Source organism: Mobula birostris, chromosome 4, assembly GCF_030028105.1.
Source record: "Mobula birostris isolate sMobBir1 chromosome 4, sMobBir1.hap1, whole genome shotgun sequence".
Taxonomy (NCBI): Eukaryota; Metazoa; Chordata; class Chondrichthyes; order Myliobatiformes; family Myliobatidae; genus Mobula; species Mobula birostris.
Genome location: NC_092373.1, coordinates 52,406,912 through 52,420,198, shown reverse-complemented (window position 1 = coordinate 52,420,198; position 13,287 = coordinate 52,406,912). Strand labels below are relative to the sequence as shown.

Sequence of the window (13,287 nt, the reverse complement as noted above, 5' to 3'; positions counted from 1 at the left end):
CTCTGAAGTTTTGTCAACACATCTAGGTGAGCACAAGGAGAGATAGCAAACTCGATTGCTGTCACTCTCCCTTCCACAACACCTACAAAGCGTTCCTCCGTCTCCTGTTTGGGAAGTTGGATCACTCCTCTGTCTTGCTTCTGCCGATGTACAGGCAGAAGCTGAAATGAGGTGGCCATTGTTAAAACTGTCCACTGTTAGGCCAACCAATTGGTTTGCATGCTACAGGACTGCCTTGATGACATGGACTGGAATGTCTTTCGTGATGAGGGTACCTCTGAGTTCATGGATGGAGTCACGAGCTTCATCTGGAAGCGCATTGAGGACATTGTCCCCCAAAAATTGGTCAGGTTCTATCCAAACCAGAAACTCTGGATTAGCAGTTCTGTGCGTGCTGTGCTCACCGTGCGAGAGAGAGCTTTTCGCCACGGTAATCAACTGGAACTCAAGGAATGCAGCTACAATCTGTGCAAAGTCATGAAGGCAGCAAAATGACAATACAGGGACAAGATCCAGACAACTCTCCACTAACAACACACGCAGCTTACGGCAAGGCCTGCACACCATCGTAGATTTCAAAGCTAAGCACAGTGGTGCTGCCAACATCGCTGCCTCTCTCCCAGATGAGCTAAATCTTTTTTGCACTCTGTTCGATGTCGCCAATACTGAGCCCCCAAGGAGAGCCGCCGAAGTGACCTGCACCTTGGTCATCTCTGAGGCTGAAGTACGCAAGTGTTACCGATGAGTGGACTGTCGAAAAGCTGTGGGACTGGACGGCATCTCAGAGTGGGTACTCAGGATGTTGGCAGCACAACTGGCAGGTGTGTTTACAAATGTTATTAATCTCTCCCTCTCCCAGTGTAGAATGCCATCCTGCTTCAAAACATCCACCATCGTTCCTTTACCTAAGAAGACCAAGGCAACATGTCTGAACGACTGGCATCCTGTCGCACTCGCCTCAATAATAAGCAAATGCTTTTAGTGGCTGGTCAAGGACAACATCTACAGCATGCTACCACCCACATTGGACCCCTTACAGTTTGCCTACCGACACAACCGATCAACAGACGACACAATAGCCACAGCTCTACACACTGTCCTTACGCACCTCGAGAAGAGGGATGCTTATATGAGAATGCTGTTCTTGGACTACAGTTCAGCATTCAACACCATAATTTCTCCAGGCTTGATAAGAAGCTTGGAGACCTCAGCCTTCACCCTGCCTTGTGCAGTTGGATCCTGGACTTCCTGTCAGATTGCCTGCAAGTGGTAAGAGTAGGCTCCCTCACCTCTGACCCTCAACACAGGTGCCCCACATGACTCATGATCGTGCTGCACACACAGCTCCAATCTGCTAATTAAGTTTGCTGATGACACTACATTGGTCTTATCTCAAATAATAACAAGGCAACCTACAGAGAAGACGTCATCACCCTGACACAGTGGTGTCAAGAAAACAACCTCTCCCTCAAAGTCGCAAAAACAAAGGATCTGGTTGTGTACTACAGGATGAATGGAGACAGGCTAACCTCTATTGACACCAGTTTCTTGACATACGCATCACCAAGGATTTCATGTGGTCTATACATATTGGCTATGTGGTGAAAAAAGCACAACAGTGCCTCTTTCATCTCAGATAGTTGACGATGTTTGGTATGAGTCCCCAAATCCTAAGGACTTTATACAGAGGCACAACTGAGAGCATCCTGACTGGCTGCATCAGTGCCTGGTATGGTAACTGTACTTCCCTCAATTTCAGGACTCTGCAGAGAGTGGTGCGGACAGCCCGGCGCATCTGTAGATGTAAACTTCCCACTATTCAGGACATTTACAGCAACAGATGTGTTAAAAGGGCTGGAAGGATCATTGGGGACCCAAGTCACCCCAACCACAAACTGTTCTAGCTGTTACCATTGGGGAAACGGTACCACAGCGTTAAAGCCAGGACCAACAGTCTCTGGGACAGTTTCTTCCACCAGGCCATCAGACTGATTAATTCATGCTGATACAATTATATAAGGGGTGATTGATAAGTTCATGGCCTAAGGTAGAAGGAGTCAATTTTAGAAAACCTAGCATATTTATTTTTCAACATAGTCCCCACCTACATTTACACACTTAGTCCAGTGGTCGTGGAGCATACGGATCCCTTCTTTGTAGAAGTCAGCGTCTTAGACCTTCAGCAGGGATGATTGATAAGTACGTGGCCTAAGGTAGGAGGAGATTAGTTATATGGCTGTCATTACATGCACATGCAGTTCAACTCTTTGAGTGATTCTGCAGAAAGTTTAAAGTTAATAACTCATCTCCTTCTACCTTAGGCCACAAACTTATCAATCACCCCTGCTGTGGACGACTGTCTTCCACAGAGTTCTTCAGAAAGTGAAGTTGTCCAGGAACTGAACGTGAAGCAACTGCGTGGGATTTTCACTGCAATGATAAAGTATGACTTTAATTTTGAATGGGTACATCGGTTTAGGGCATATTTGCAAGATGGTTTGAGTGCGTACAAAGAACTGTATGATCTAAAAATGCGGGAGGCTAAGCAGTCAAGCAAGCCTTCCACATCAGCCACAGCAGACGACGAACCTCAACCTTCGACATCAAGGCAGGCAGACATAGGAGGAGCTGAGCTGCCTGCCCTGATTGACGATGAGATGACACCCCGTGTCCCACCACCCCAGTGGTCCCAACCCCCGGGCTGTGGACAGATACCGATCTGCGGAGAATGCAGCGGTAGCCGGAAGGCACCCAACACATCTTTAAGAAAAAGCCGAAATAAACATGCTAATTAATTAGGTGCCGTCTGGCACGTAATTAATTAGCATGTTTATTTCGGCTTTTTTCTTAAAGATGTGCTGGATGCGTCCCAGCCACCACTGGACCCCTGCATGCTTCACGGATCGGTATCGGTTCGCTGTCCGGAGGGTGGGGGCCACTGCACCACCCCAACCTGCGACAACTCAGCCTAATACATCATCATCGGTGTGCTCTGCACTATCTTCCCAATTACAGTAAGTGATACGACACTGTACATACATTATTTCTACTTGATATCAGCTGTGTATTTTTATGTGTTATTTGGTAGATTTGGCAGCTTCATAGGTTCCTGGAGAGTGCATTTATGCCAACAACGCTTGCATGAGATTTTCTGCTGAGAGTGCTTGTGTGAGATTTTCGCTACGGAAATCTGTGCAATCATTGTAGAGAAGTATTTCTACTTTATATAGGCTGTGTATTTATCATATCATTCCTGCTTTTACTATATGTTACTGTTATTGTAGGTTTTATGTGTTATTTGGTATCATTTGGTAAGTTATTTTTTGGGTCTGCGAACGCTCACAAATTTTTCCCATATAAATAAATGGTAATTGCTTCTTCGCTTTACGACATTCCGGCTTATGAACTGTTTCATAGGAACGCTGTACCTTCGGATGCGGGAGAAACCTGCATTACAAATTGCTATAAATTACACATTGCACATTTAGATGGAGATGTAACGTAAAGATTTTTACTCCTCATTTATGTGAAGGATGTAAGTAATAGTCAATTCATAGTGTCGCTAGTCAACAAAGGGAAATAACAGCTATTTTTTCCATTTAGATTTTGCTCTTTAAGTAGCTACTCTGGGGATTTGTCCATCCTAATTTGCTCAAGAGATACCAAATACCCCCTCCACTGTAATATCTATCATGTTCATGAACTTGCTGCCGTTTTGTCTCATTTCTATTGACTCTGTCCACCTCCTGAGTAAAAACAGATGCAAAAAAAGTACCCATTCAAGATCTCCCTCATCCATTTTGGCTCCACGCATTCTAATTTTCCAGAGGACAAATTTTGTCCCTTACAGTCCTTTTGCTCTTAACATATCTGCAGAAGCCCTTAAGATCCTCCTTCATCTTGTCTGCTAGGGCAACCTCATGCTTTCCTTTAGCCCTCCTGATTTCTTTCTTCAGTAGTGTCTTGCATTTCTTATACTCCTGATTGTTCCCACCTGCCGACACCTGCTGTGCACCTCCTTTTTCTTAAGCAGGGCCTCAATATTTTTCAAAGACCAAGGTTCCCTAACCTGTTATGCTTGTCTTTTATTCTGACAGGCACATACAAGTTTTGTACTCTCAAAATTTCACTTTTGAAGGACTCCCACTTACCAGAAAGCAGCCTGTCCCAATCCACACTTGCCAGATTGTTTCTGATACCATCAAACTTGGTATTTCTCCAGTTTAGAATCTCAACCCGAGGACTAGACCTATCCATCCTTTTCTATAATTTCACTCAGAGGGTTGTAAGAATGTGGAACAAGCTGCCAGCACAGGTGGTGGATGCAATTTCAATTTCATTTTTAAGAGAAGCTTGGATAGGTACATGGACTGGAGGGTAATGGTCTGGGTGTAGGTCGATGGGACTAGACGGTTGAAAAGGTTCAGCATGGACGAGATGGACCGAAGGTACTGTTTCTGTGCTGTAGTTTCTATTACCCTATGATACCTCCACATGAGAGAGCGATTAATTTACATTTTATTTTCTGCTAATGAAGTGCTCTAATCTACATTGGATGGATCAAAATTGGATTGGATGGCTCCTTTGGTGAGCTTCTTCCTGTGTTATCTTTGCATGGTTAATGTCCTTTTTGTGTCTGCCCTTTTTCCATTCACTCGTTTGCTCATTGTTCATCTTCTATGTAGTTCCAGTTATCTTCACATAGAATTCTCGAATAGTTGTTTGTATTTTAGGAACTTGAACCATCTAATTTAACCTATTGCATAATCGTTGAATCTTTGACTATTATGCAGGCCAGAATTTCATTTTGATTTGTTTTGCTGCAGGGAACAGTTTTTAATGCAGTTTCTTTGGGAGAGAGAATTGAGTTAATACTTGGATCAAAAAATATCAATAAGAACCGAGTCTGAACCACCGCTGTGCGACTCACTTCTCCTCTTAAGAGTGGCTTTGTGAAAATTTTAATATTAATTTCATTCGTTTTGACTGAACCTTTCTCCCCTGTTTTTATTCCTTTCTATTTTGTAACTATTTTGAAATTATCAGTTTTCTGATGAGAATTTTCGAGAATACTGTCAAACTTACATGACCTCTTAGTTGGTTTCTTATGTTTGTGAATGCCACATTCCTCAAAAGTTGATTCATTCTTCTATCACAGTTGAAAGAACATAATTTAGTACTGAGATTTTAGCAGCTATATTTTATGCTTTTGATATGCTAGCAGTTTTGTACACCTTGAAAAAGACTTACAACTTTTCACTATATTTTTCTTTAAGATCAGGAGAAATTGATATAGCCCCGCAAAGCTCCACAGAGGCTCCATTGCAATTTAGGAAGAGGATTTTTGGGTCAAAGTTATGAGTTAGGACAAGCTGGAGTTTTTATTGGAGAAGGAAGAGTGGGAATCAAATAAAATCATGCTTAGATTGTGCAGTATAAGATTAAAGACATTTCTAGGGGTTTTCCACAAGATCATTTGAACTTAAGTTGAGCATGCGTGGCAAAATATTGTTTAATGATTGATGAATAATGTGCTGATTGGATGTGTGGGTCAGAAGTATGTTTAATACTGGACTTCCAGACTAGGTTGTCTTCAACAGTGAAAGATACGGATCTATGCACTTAGAATCATAAAGTGATGCAATAGAGAAAGGCCATTCGGCTATTATGTCTTCTAAGAAGTTACCTGTTTCTTGTTCGAAAGTTAATATTAAATCTGTTTCTCTCAGCGACGTAGTTAATGCATTCCAAATCTTGTAAGTTGATTGTATCAGGAAAACTAATCCAAAATCCAAGCAAAACAATTATTGTTTGCCTGTGACTGTGCGGACAGCTCTATTTGCATGCTGCACCTGCAGCTCCAAGATTGCTCCAAAAGTCCAATCCTTTAATAGCAATTAGCAAATGTACAGTTAAGCATTGCGTTATCTCAGCAGTCAGAAAAAGATATGATCTTTGCCAGTCCCAGCCTACAAACTGCCGTGAAATAAGCAAGAATACGTAACTTATTTTGTTCACTTTTACCAAGCCCCCACTAATGTGACTAGTTACCCGAATAAATGTAATAAATGTGCAACACAGAATACAAAGCAGATAGAGAACATGGCTGCTACATTCCAGACCCCTAATTATTAGACTGCATGCTACCAAAATACAGAACGCGTGAAATCTCAATGTTTGCACAAATGTCCTATTTTGACAAGCATTCTATCCTGGATTGTGATCTTCTACTGCAAAACCAGGTTGTCCCTGTTGACTGTATTCAGGAAAATCTGTCTTTAACAGCTGCTGCTAAATCAGATTCCAGCTCAAAACTGAAGTCCTATTAAGTACCAGCTCTGGCCAACCATAGTGTCTTCCATCACCTTTCAGTGGCCCATTAATAGTCCAACCCAGCATTGTTCTGATTGTATAGGGCCCATCATTAACACTTGCAACAGCTCCAATGCCTTGGGCACATTCACCCCCTATCAACAGCTCAATTTCTGATTCAATTTCCGGTAAATAAACATGCTTCAGGTGAGACCATTTCTGAAGATCTCTCTGACGAGGAATGTTCCCTTTGTGGACAAGCATACATTCCTGTGTATAAATGTTAGGCAGTTCACAATAGTTTTCACTATCTGAGCCAGTCACCTCTAATCCTGAAACAGCACAGATACACACGACCTTGTCCTGACCCATTATGTGTAAAAGAATGTGTGTTCCTTTTCCTGTCAGGTTGATCTTGTTCATGAGGCTCACTGTGCAGAACACTGCTGTACTGCCTAGATCTAGGAAACCATAAGTAACCACGATCTTGTTGCTCTTCATGGATTTCACCTGAACTCGAGTTATAATAAGTTTACATTCATGATCGCCAGCTCCTGTAAGACCATTAGATACCAGGACAGTACTTGCTGCTGTGTTTGCCTCATTCATGGCTTGGTTTGAATTTGCACCCTTTTCAGCAGTACCAGGCTCATTTGTAGCTTCACTTTCCACAGTAGCCACAGTGATGGCAAAGCTGCTTCCTTTAGCTTGAGAATGAATTTGTAATCCAGCTTTGTTCGCAGCTTTACTTGCTGTCAGTGATGTAGCATTGTATTTCTCTCCACTAGAGAGAATATCTTGCTATGATATCTTACTGTTGAGAGTAAGAGTTCGGCACGGACTAGAAGGGCCGAGATGGCCTGTTTCCGTGCTGTAATTGTTATATATGTTACATTATAAGCACTGGGTGTGTAGCAATCTTTTCTTGCTTTTCAATAAAATAAACAATGTCAATGGAAGTAATCTTATGGGTGTGCCTTTCTTGCAGTTCATACACTGCTGATCTCCACTCTTTCCAAAGTTCATTGGGTAATTTGTTTATGACAATCTTCATATTAGCAGACATGTTCAACTTGTGCACATCTTCCATCTGTTCCTAGTTTCTTCAAAGTTCCCCCAGGTTTCTCCAAAGCTGTTCCACCGGTTCTTCCTGCAACTTAAGCTCCTCCATTTTCTTTGGAAGTTGTTTATTCCTCAAAACTTGTTGTCTTGCATATTACTCGGCTAAATCAGCCTCCATTCTAATACATTCCGATGTGGTATCAGACACACAGGACATTTTGCTAGTGGCTGCAGAACATACTGCACACATGTTAGATACTCTTTCTTCTTTATACGTAGTCAGGGAACTGACATTCAACATCATATGTTTGTTTAATTTTTCTCTTAGTCTTAGCTTCAATGAGGTCACTGCTTTCAGTTGAACTCATATTGTCTTCCAAATGCATAAACCAGATGAAACAATGGCAGTTTTAATTCAGCTTTTCAACAACAGAAGCAATTCAGTTCTTCAGCATTTTATCAGAATCAAGGGTCGAACAATTCAGACAAACAGCACTATGCAGCTTTTCAGACCAGCCCAGATGGATATGGCAATGATGGTCTTTCAAAACTGTGTTTCAAATCCAAACACACAGCGTGGGTCAACAAAGGTCATTACTTGCCAAAGGCAGCTCCAGGCTACAGTGCTTCTAATTTCTCAGACACATCTGAATGCTGATGTTCATTTGGTAGAACTGTTGAAAATTTTTGTTAATGGAAATGTGGCAAAACTAATCCAAAATCAATACAAAACTATGAGTTTCTATTTCATCATCCCTTCCAAAATGTACTTCCTCCTGATCACTTGTTAAAGTTTATAGGCTGTTTCTCACTTGACAACAACATCTCCACAATCTGCAACAGCACAAGTGCACAACAGGCTGCGTTTAGCCCCTTGTTTTACTTGCTTTACACATATGACTTTGTGGCTAAGCACATCTCCTATGCCATATTCAAGTTTGCCGATGACACAGTGCTCATAGGCCAAAAAGACCAAGGAACTGACTGTAGACTTCAGGAGAGGGAAACCAGAGGTCCATGAGCCAGTCCTCATTGGAGAACCAGAGGTGGAGAGGGTTAGCAACTTTAAATTGGTGGGTATTACTATTTCAGAGGACCTGTCCTGGACCCAGCGTGTAAGCGCAATTGCACTAAGACACTGCAATCCCTCTACTTCCTTACAAGTCTGCAGAAATTCTGCATGACATCAAAAACTTTGACAAACTTGTGTAAATGTGTGGTCGAAAGTATATTGACAGGTGTGTCATGGTTTGGTATGGAAGCACCAAAGCCCTTGAATGGAAAATCTGACAAAAAGTAGTGGATAAGGCCCAGTCCATCCCGGGTAAAGCCCTCCCCCACTATTGGGCACATTTACATGGAGTGCTGTCATAGGAAAGCAGCACCGTTAAGGCCATGCTCTCTTCTCGCTGTTGCAATCAGGAAGAAGGGACTGGAACCTCAAAACACACACCACCAGGTTCAGAAACAGTTATTACCCCTCAACACTCAGGCTCTTGAACCAGAGGGACTAACTTCACTCAACACAACTCTGAACTGTTCCCACACCCTGTGGACTCTTTCAAGGACTCTTCATCTCATGTTCTCAATATTTATTGCTTATTTATTATTACTTTCTCTTTCTTTTTGTATTTGCAGAGGTTTTTTTTGCACATTAGTTGTTTGTTCATCCTGTTGGGCATTGTCTTCATTGGATTCTATCGTGTTTCTTGTATTTACTGTCATTGCCCATAAGAAAATGAATCTCAGAGTTAAATATGGTGAAATACATGTACCTTGAACTTTCTCATCAATTTGTCTGTGTCCTCTTGAATTTTTTTTGTGTATGCACTTTGCTGTTTCTTTGCCTGCAGTAATCTGCACACCTTGAAAGTATGGTATAGTCAGTATTTTTACCATATTACCATCAATACCAACCTCTATGGATTATCACAGCATGCTGTTCTATACTTCTTATTCCCTTAGCCATTTGTTCCTGCAGTCACTACATATTTAAACTCAAACTTTTTTTATTATTGTTGTTAATATGATATTTTATCAAGTACGGTTAGAAAGTGTATGCACATAACTTTAACCACTTGAACCACTTATCCTTATTAATTGTATCATATTGCTGCATTACTAGGGAAAAAAATTGGCAGCAAAGCTAAGAGGAGCCAGTTTCCTGATCAGTATGCTATTTGTACTTTCACCAGATTTTATACGAAAGAAACAATTCATCCTTTGAATTTGATCAATATAGTAGCTTCAACCATACTGAGGTTGTGGCTGAACCAGTATTTTACCAAAGTTAGACATAATATCTAAGCTTTTCTGTTCTTGGCTTTATTTGAGAAGCTCAGGATTACTTTTGCTTTGCTAATCACATTCTTAACAAGTTTGACTGCTTCAAAGATTTATGCCAGTTTACACCCTGCTTCTCTATCTTTTAGCAATGTGTCATATGGCGTATGTTTTGAAGTTTCTACAATTATATCACTTGACTCTTCCAGTTAAATGTAATCTGTCACCTGCCACCTGCCATTCTGCCAGCTGTACCCTCTTGCAGAAGAATTATACCATAAGACCAAAAGATATAGAAGCAGAATTAGGCCATTCATCCCATTGAGTCTGCTCCATCATTTCACCATGGCTGATTCATTTTCCTCTCAACCCAATTCTCCTGCCTTCCCCCCATAACCTTTCTTCCCTGACCAATCAAGAACCTATCAACCTCCACCTTAAATACACCCAATGACTCAGCTTCCACAGCCCTCTGTGGCATCCAATTCCACAGATTCTCCACCCTCTTGCTAAGAAATTACTCTTAATCTCCATTCTAAATGGACATCCCTCTATTCTGAGGCTGTGCCCTCTGGTTCTAGACTCCCCCACCATAGGAAATATCCTCTCCACATCCTCTCTACCTAGGCCTTTCAAAATTTGATAGGTTTCGATGAGATTCCCCTGCCACCCCCCCATTCTTCTAAATTCCAGTGAGTGAAGGCCCAGAGCCATTAATCACTCCTCATACAGTAAGCCTTAAATTCTCTGAATCATTCTTGTGAACGTTCTTTGAACCTTCTCCAATGTCAGCACATCCTTTCTTAAATAGTGGAACCAAAATTGCTCACAATAGTCCAAGTGAGGCCTCATTGGTGCCTTGTAAAGCCTCAGCATTACATTTTCGCTTTTATATTTTAGTTCTCTCGAAATGAATGCTAACATTGTATTTGCTTTCCTCACTACTATATTCAATTTGCCACTTCTTTACCCATTCTCTCAATCTTTCTAAGTCCTTCTGCAGACTCCGTCCTTCCTCATCACTACCTGCCCTGACACCTGTCTTCGTACCATCCATAAAGTTGGCCACAAAGCCATCAATTCCATCATACAAATCATTGACATACACTGTAAAAAGAAGCGTTCCCAACATCAACCCCTGCAGAATACCAGTGGTCACTGGTAGCCAATCAGAAAAGGATTGCTATAGTTCCACTCTTTGCCTCCTGTCAGTCAGGCAATGCTCTGTCCATGCTCATATCTTTCTTATAATACCATAGGCTCTTACCTCGCTGAGCAGGCTTATGTGCGGCACCTTGTGAAAGGCCTTCTGAAAATCCAAGTACATAACATCCACTGATTCTCCTTTGCCTGTCCTGCTTATTATTTCCTTAAAGAATTCCAACAGATCTGTCAGGCAATATTTTCCCTTGAGGAAATCAGCTGACTTTGGCAATTTTATCATATGTCTCCAAGTACCCGAAACTTTCAGTGAAGCCCACAGTGTCATACCTGACAATCTCTAACTGCACTACAAGATACCTTATTCTGTATACTGCATGCATTTAAATATAACACCTTCGGTCAACCTTTTTGATTTTGTCCCCCTTTTATGTCAATCTGTCTCTGTACCAGAAGACTTTGGGTTCAGACCCAGCGAATAATTGTCAAACACAGTTTACTTAAAAGTACATACTGTTTATTAGCAAGCTTGCATCTCAATTGAACTGTGGACCCCCACTCACAGAGCTTGGGTAAATCTGCAAACTCAAGTGAGCACCTGAGTACTATCTGAGGCTGCTGTTATACATCCGTTATCACATACATACTTTGAGAAGGGTATACAGTGTAGCTTTCTCTTGCGACAAACACATCTTTGTTCATACATTATTCTTACAACACAACATGTCAAGCTGCCAATAAGTCAGTTAGGTTTTAGCCCTTTTGATTCTGCATATAATTCCTCATTTACACTGCAACACATCCTATTGACTGCAGTTTTGCTTTATCATCTACCTGTCCTTCCTGACAGTTTCACTACACACTGCCTCTGCTTGTAAACCAACAGCCCTATCACTCCAGTTCACATCCCCCTGTTGTATTAGTTTAAACCCTCCCCAACAGCTCTAGCAGAACTGCCTGCAAGGATATTGGTCCCCCTCGGGTTCAGGTGTAACCTATTCCTTTCGTACAAGTCATAACATCCCCAGAAGTTTCTCCCTCTGTCCCTCTCACTATAACTGCTTGCCTGCTCTCCACACTCTGGGCTCCCCTCCCATTTGCTTTCTCCCTAAGCTTCCCGTCCCGTGATCCTCTCCCTTCTCCAGCTTTGTACCCTTTTGCCAATCAACTTTCCAGCTCTTAGCTCCATTCCTCCTCCTCCTGTCTTCTCCTATTATTTCGGATCTCCCTCCACTTTCAAATCTCTTACTATCTCCTCTTTCAGTTAGTCCTGATGAAGGGTCTCCACCGGAAACGTTGACTGTACCTCTTCCTATAGATGCTGCCTGGCCTGCTGCGTTCACCAGCATTTTTTGTGTATGCTGCCAGTTCTCAGCACAGTTTGGTACCCTATCAATGTCCCACTGTAACCTCTGACAGCCCTCCACACTATCCACAACACCCCCAACTTTTGTGTCATCAGCAAACTTACTGACCCATCCCACCACTTCCTCATCCAGGTCATTTATAAAAACCACAAAGAGTAAGGGTCCCAGAACAGATCCCTGAGGCACACCACTGGTGACCGACCTCCATGCAGAATATGACCCGTCTACAACCACTCTTTGCCTTCTGTGGGCAAGCCAGTTCTGGATCCACAAAGCAATGTCCCCTTGGATCCCATGTCTCCTTACTTTCTCAATAAGCCTTGAATGGGGTACCTTATCAAATGCCCTGCTGAAATCCATATCCACTATATTTACTGCTCTTGCTTTAGCAATGTGTTTAGTCACATCCTCAAAAAATTCAAACAGGCTTGTAAGGCACGACCTGCCCTTTACAAAGCCCTGCTCACTATTCCTAATCATATTATACTTCTCCAAATGTTCATAAATGTTGCCTCTCAGGATCTTTGCCATCAGCTTACCAACCACTGAAGTAATACTCACTGGTCTATAATTTCCTGGTTATCTCTACTCCCTTTCTTGAATAATGGAACAACATTCGCAACCCTCCAATCTCCGGAAACTCTCCCGTCCCCATTGATGATGCAAAGATCATCGCCAGAGGCTCAGCAATCTCCTCCCTCGCCTCCCACAGTAGCCGGGGGTACACCTCATCCGGTCCCAGTGACTTATCCAACTTGATGCTTTCCAAAACTCCTGCACATCCTCTTTCGTAATATCTACATGCTTAAGCTTTTTAGTCTGCTACAAGTCATCACTACAATCACCAAGATCCTTTTCCATAATGAATACTGTACTGAAGTAAAGTATTCATTAAGTACCTCTGCTGCTTCCTCTGGTTCCATACATACTTTCCCACTGTCACACTTGGTAGGTCCTATTCTTTCACGTCTTATCCTCTTGTTCGTCACATACTTGTAGAATGCCTTGGGGTTTTCCTTAATCTTGCCTGTCAAGGCCTTCTCATGGGCCCTTCTGGCTCTCCTAATTTCCTTCTTAAGCTCCTTCCTGTTAGCCTTATAAT

General features: G+C 42.1%; 1 protein-coding gene across 8 annotated transcripts in view; it reads left to right on the top strand.

The window, feature by feature from the left end:
• Window positions 1-13,287, top strand: part of LOC140196330 (inactive N-acetylated-alpha-linked acidic dipeptidase-like protein 2) — a 993,804-nt gene that overhangs the window by 73,429 nt on the left and 907,088 nt on the right. The window contains exon 1 of one of the 8 annotated variants that reach the window (XM_072255336.1): window positions 2,377-2,443. The exons of the other annotated variants lie outside the window; for them this stretch is intronic. The gene's annotated coding sequence lies outside the window, so the exon portion shown is untranslated. Of the gene's footprint in view, window positions 1-2,376; window positions 2,444-13,287 lie in introns of those variants that run through there. 8 annotated transcript variants of the gene reach the window in all.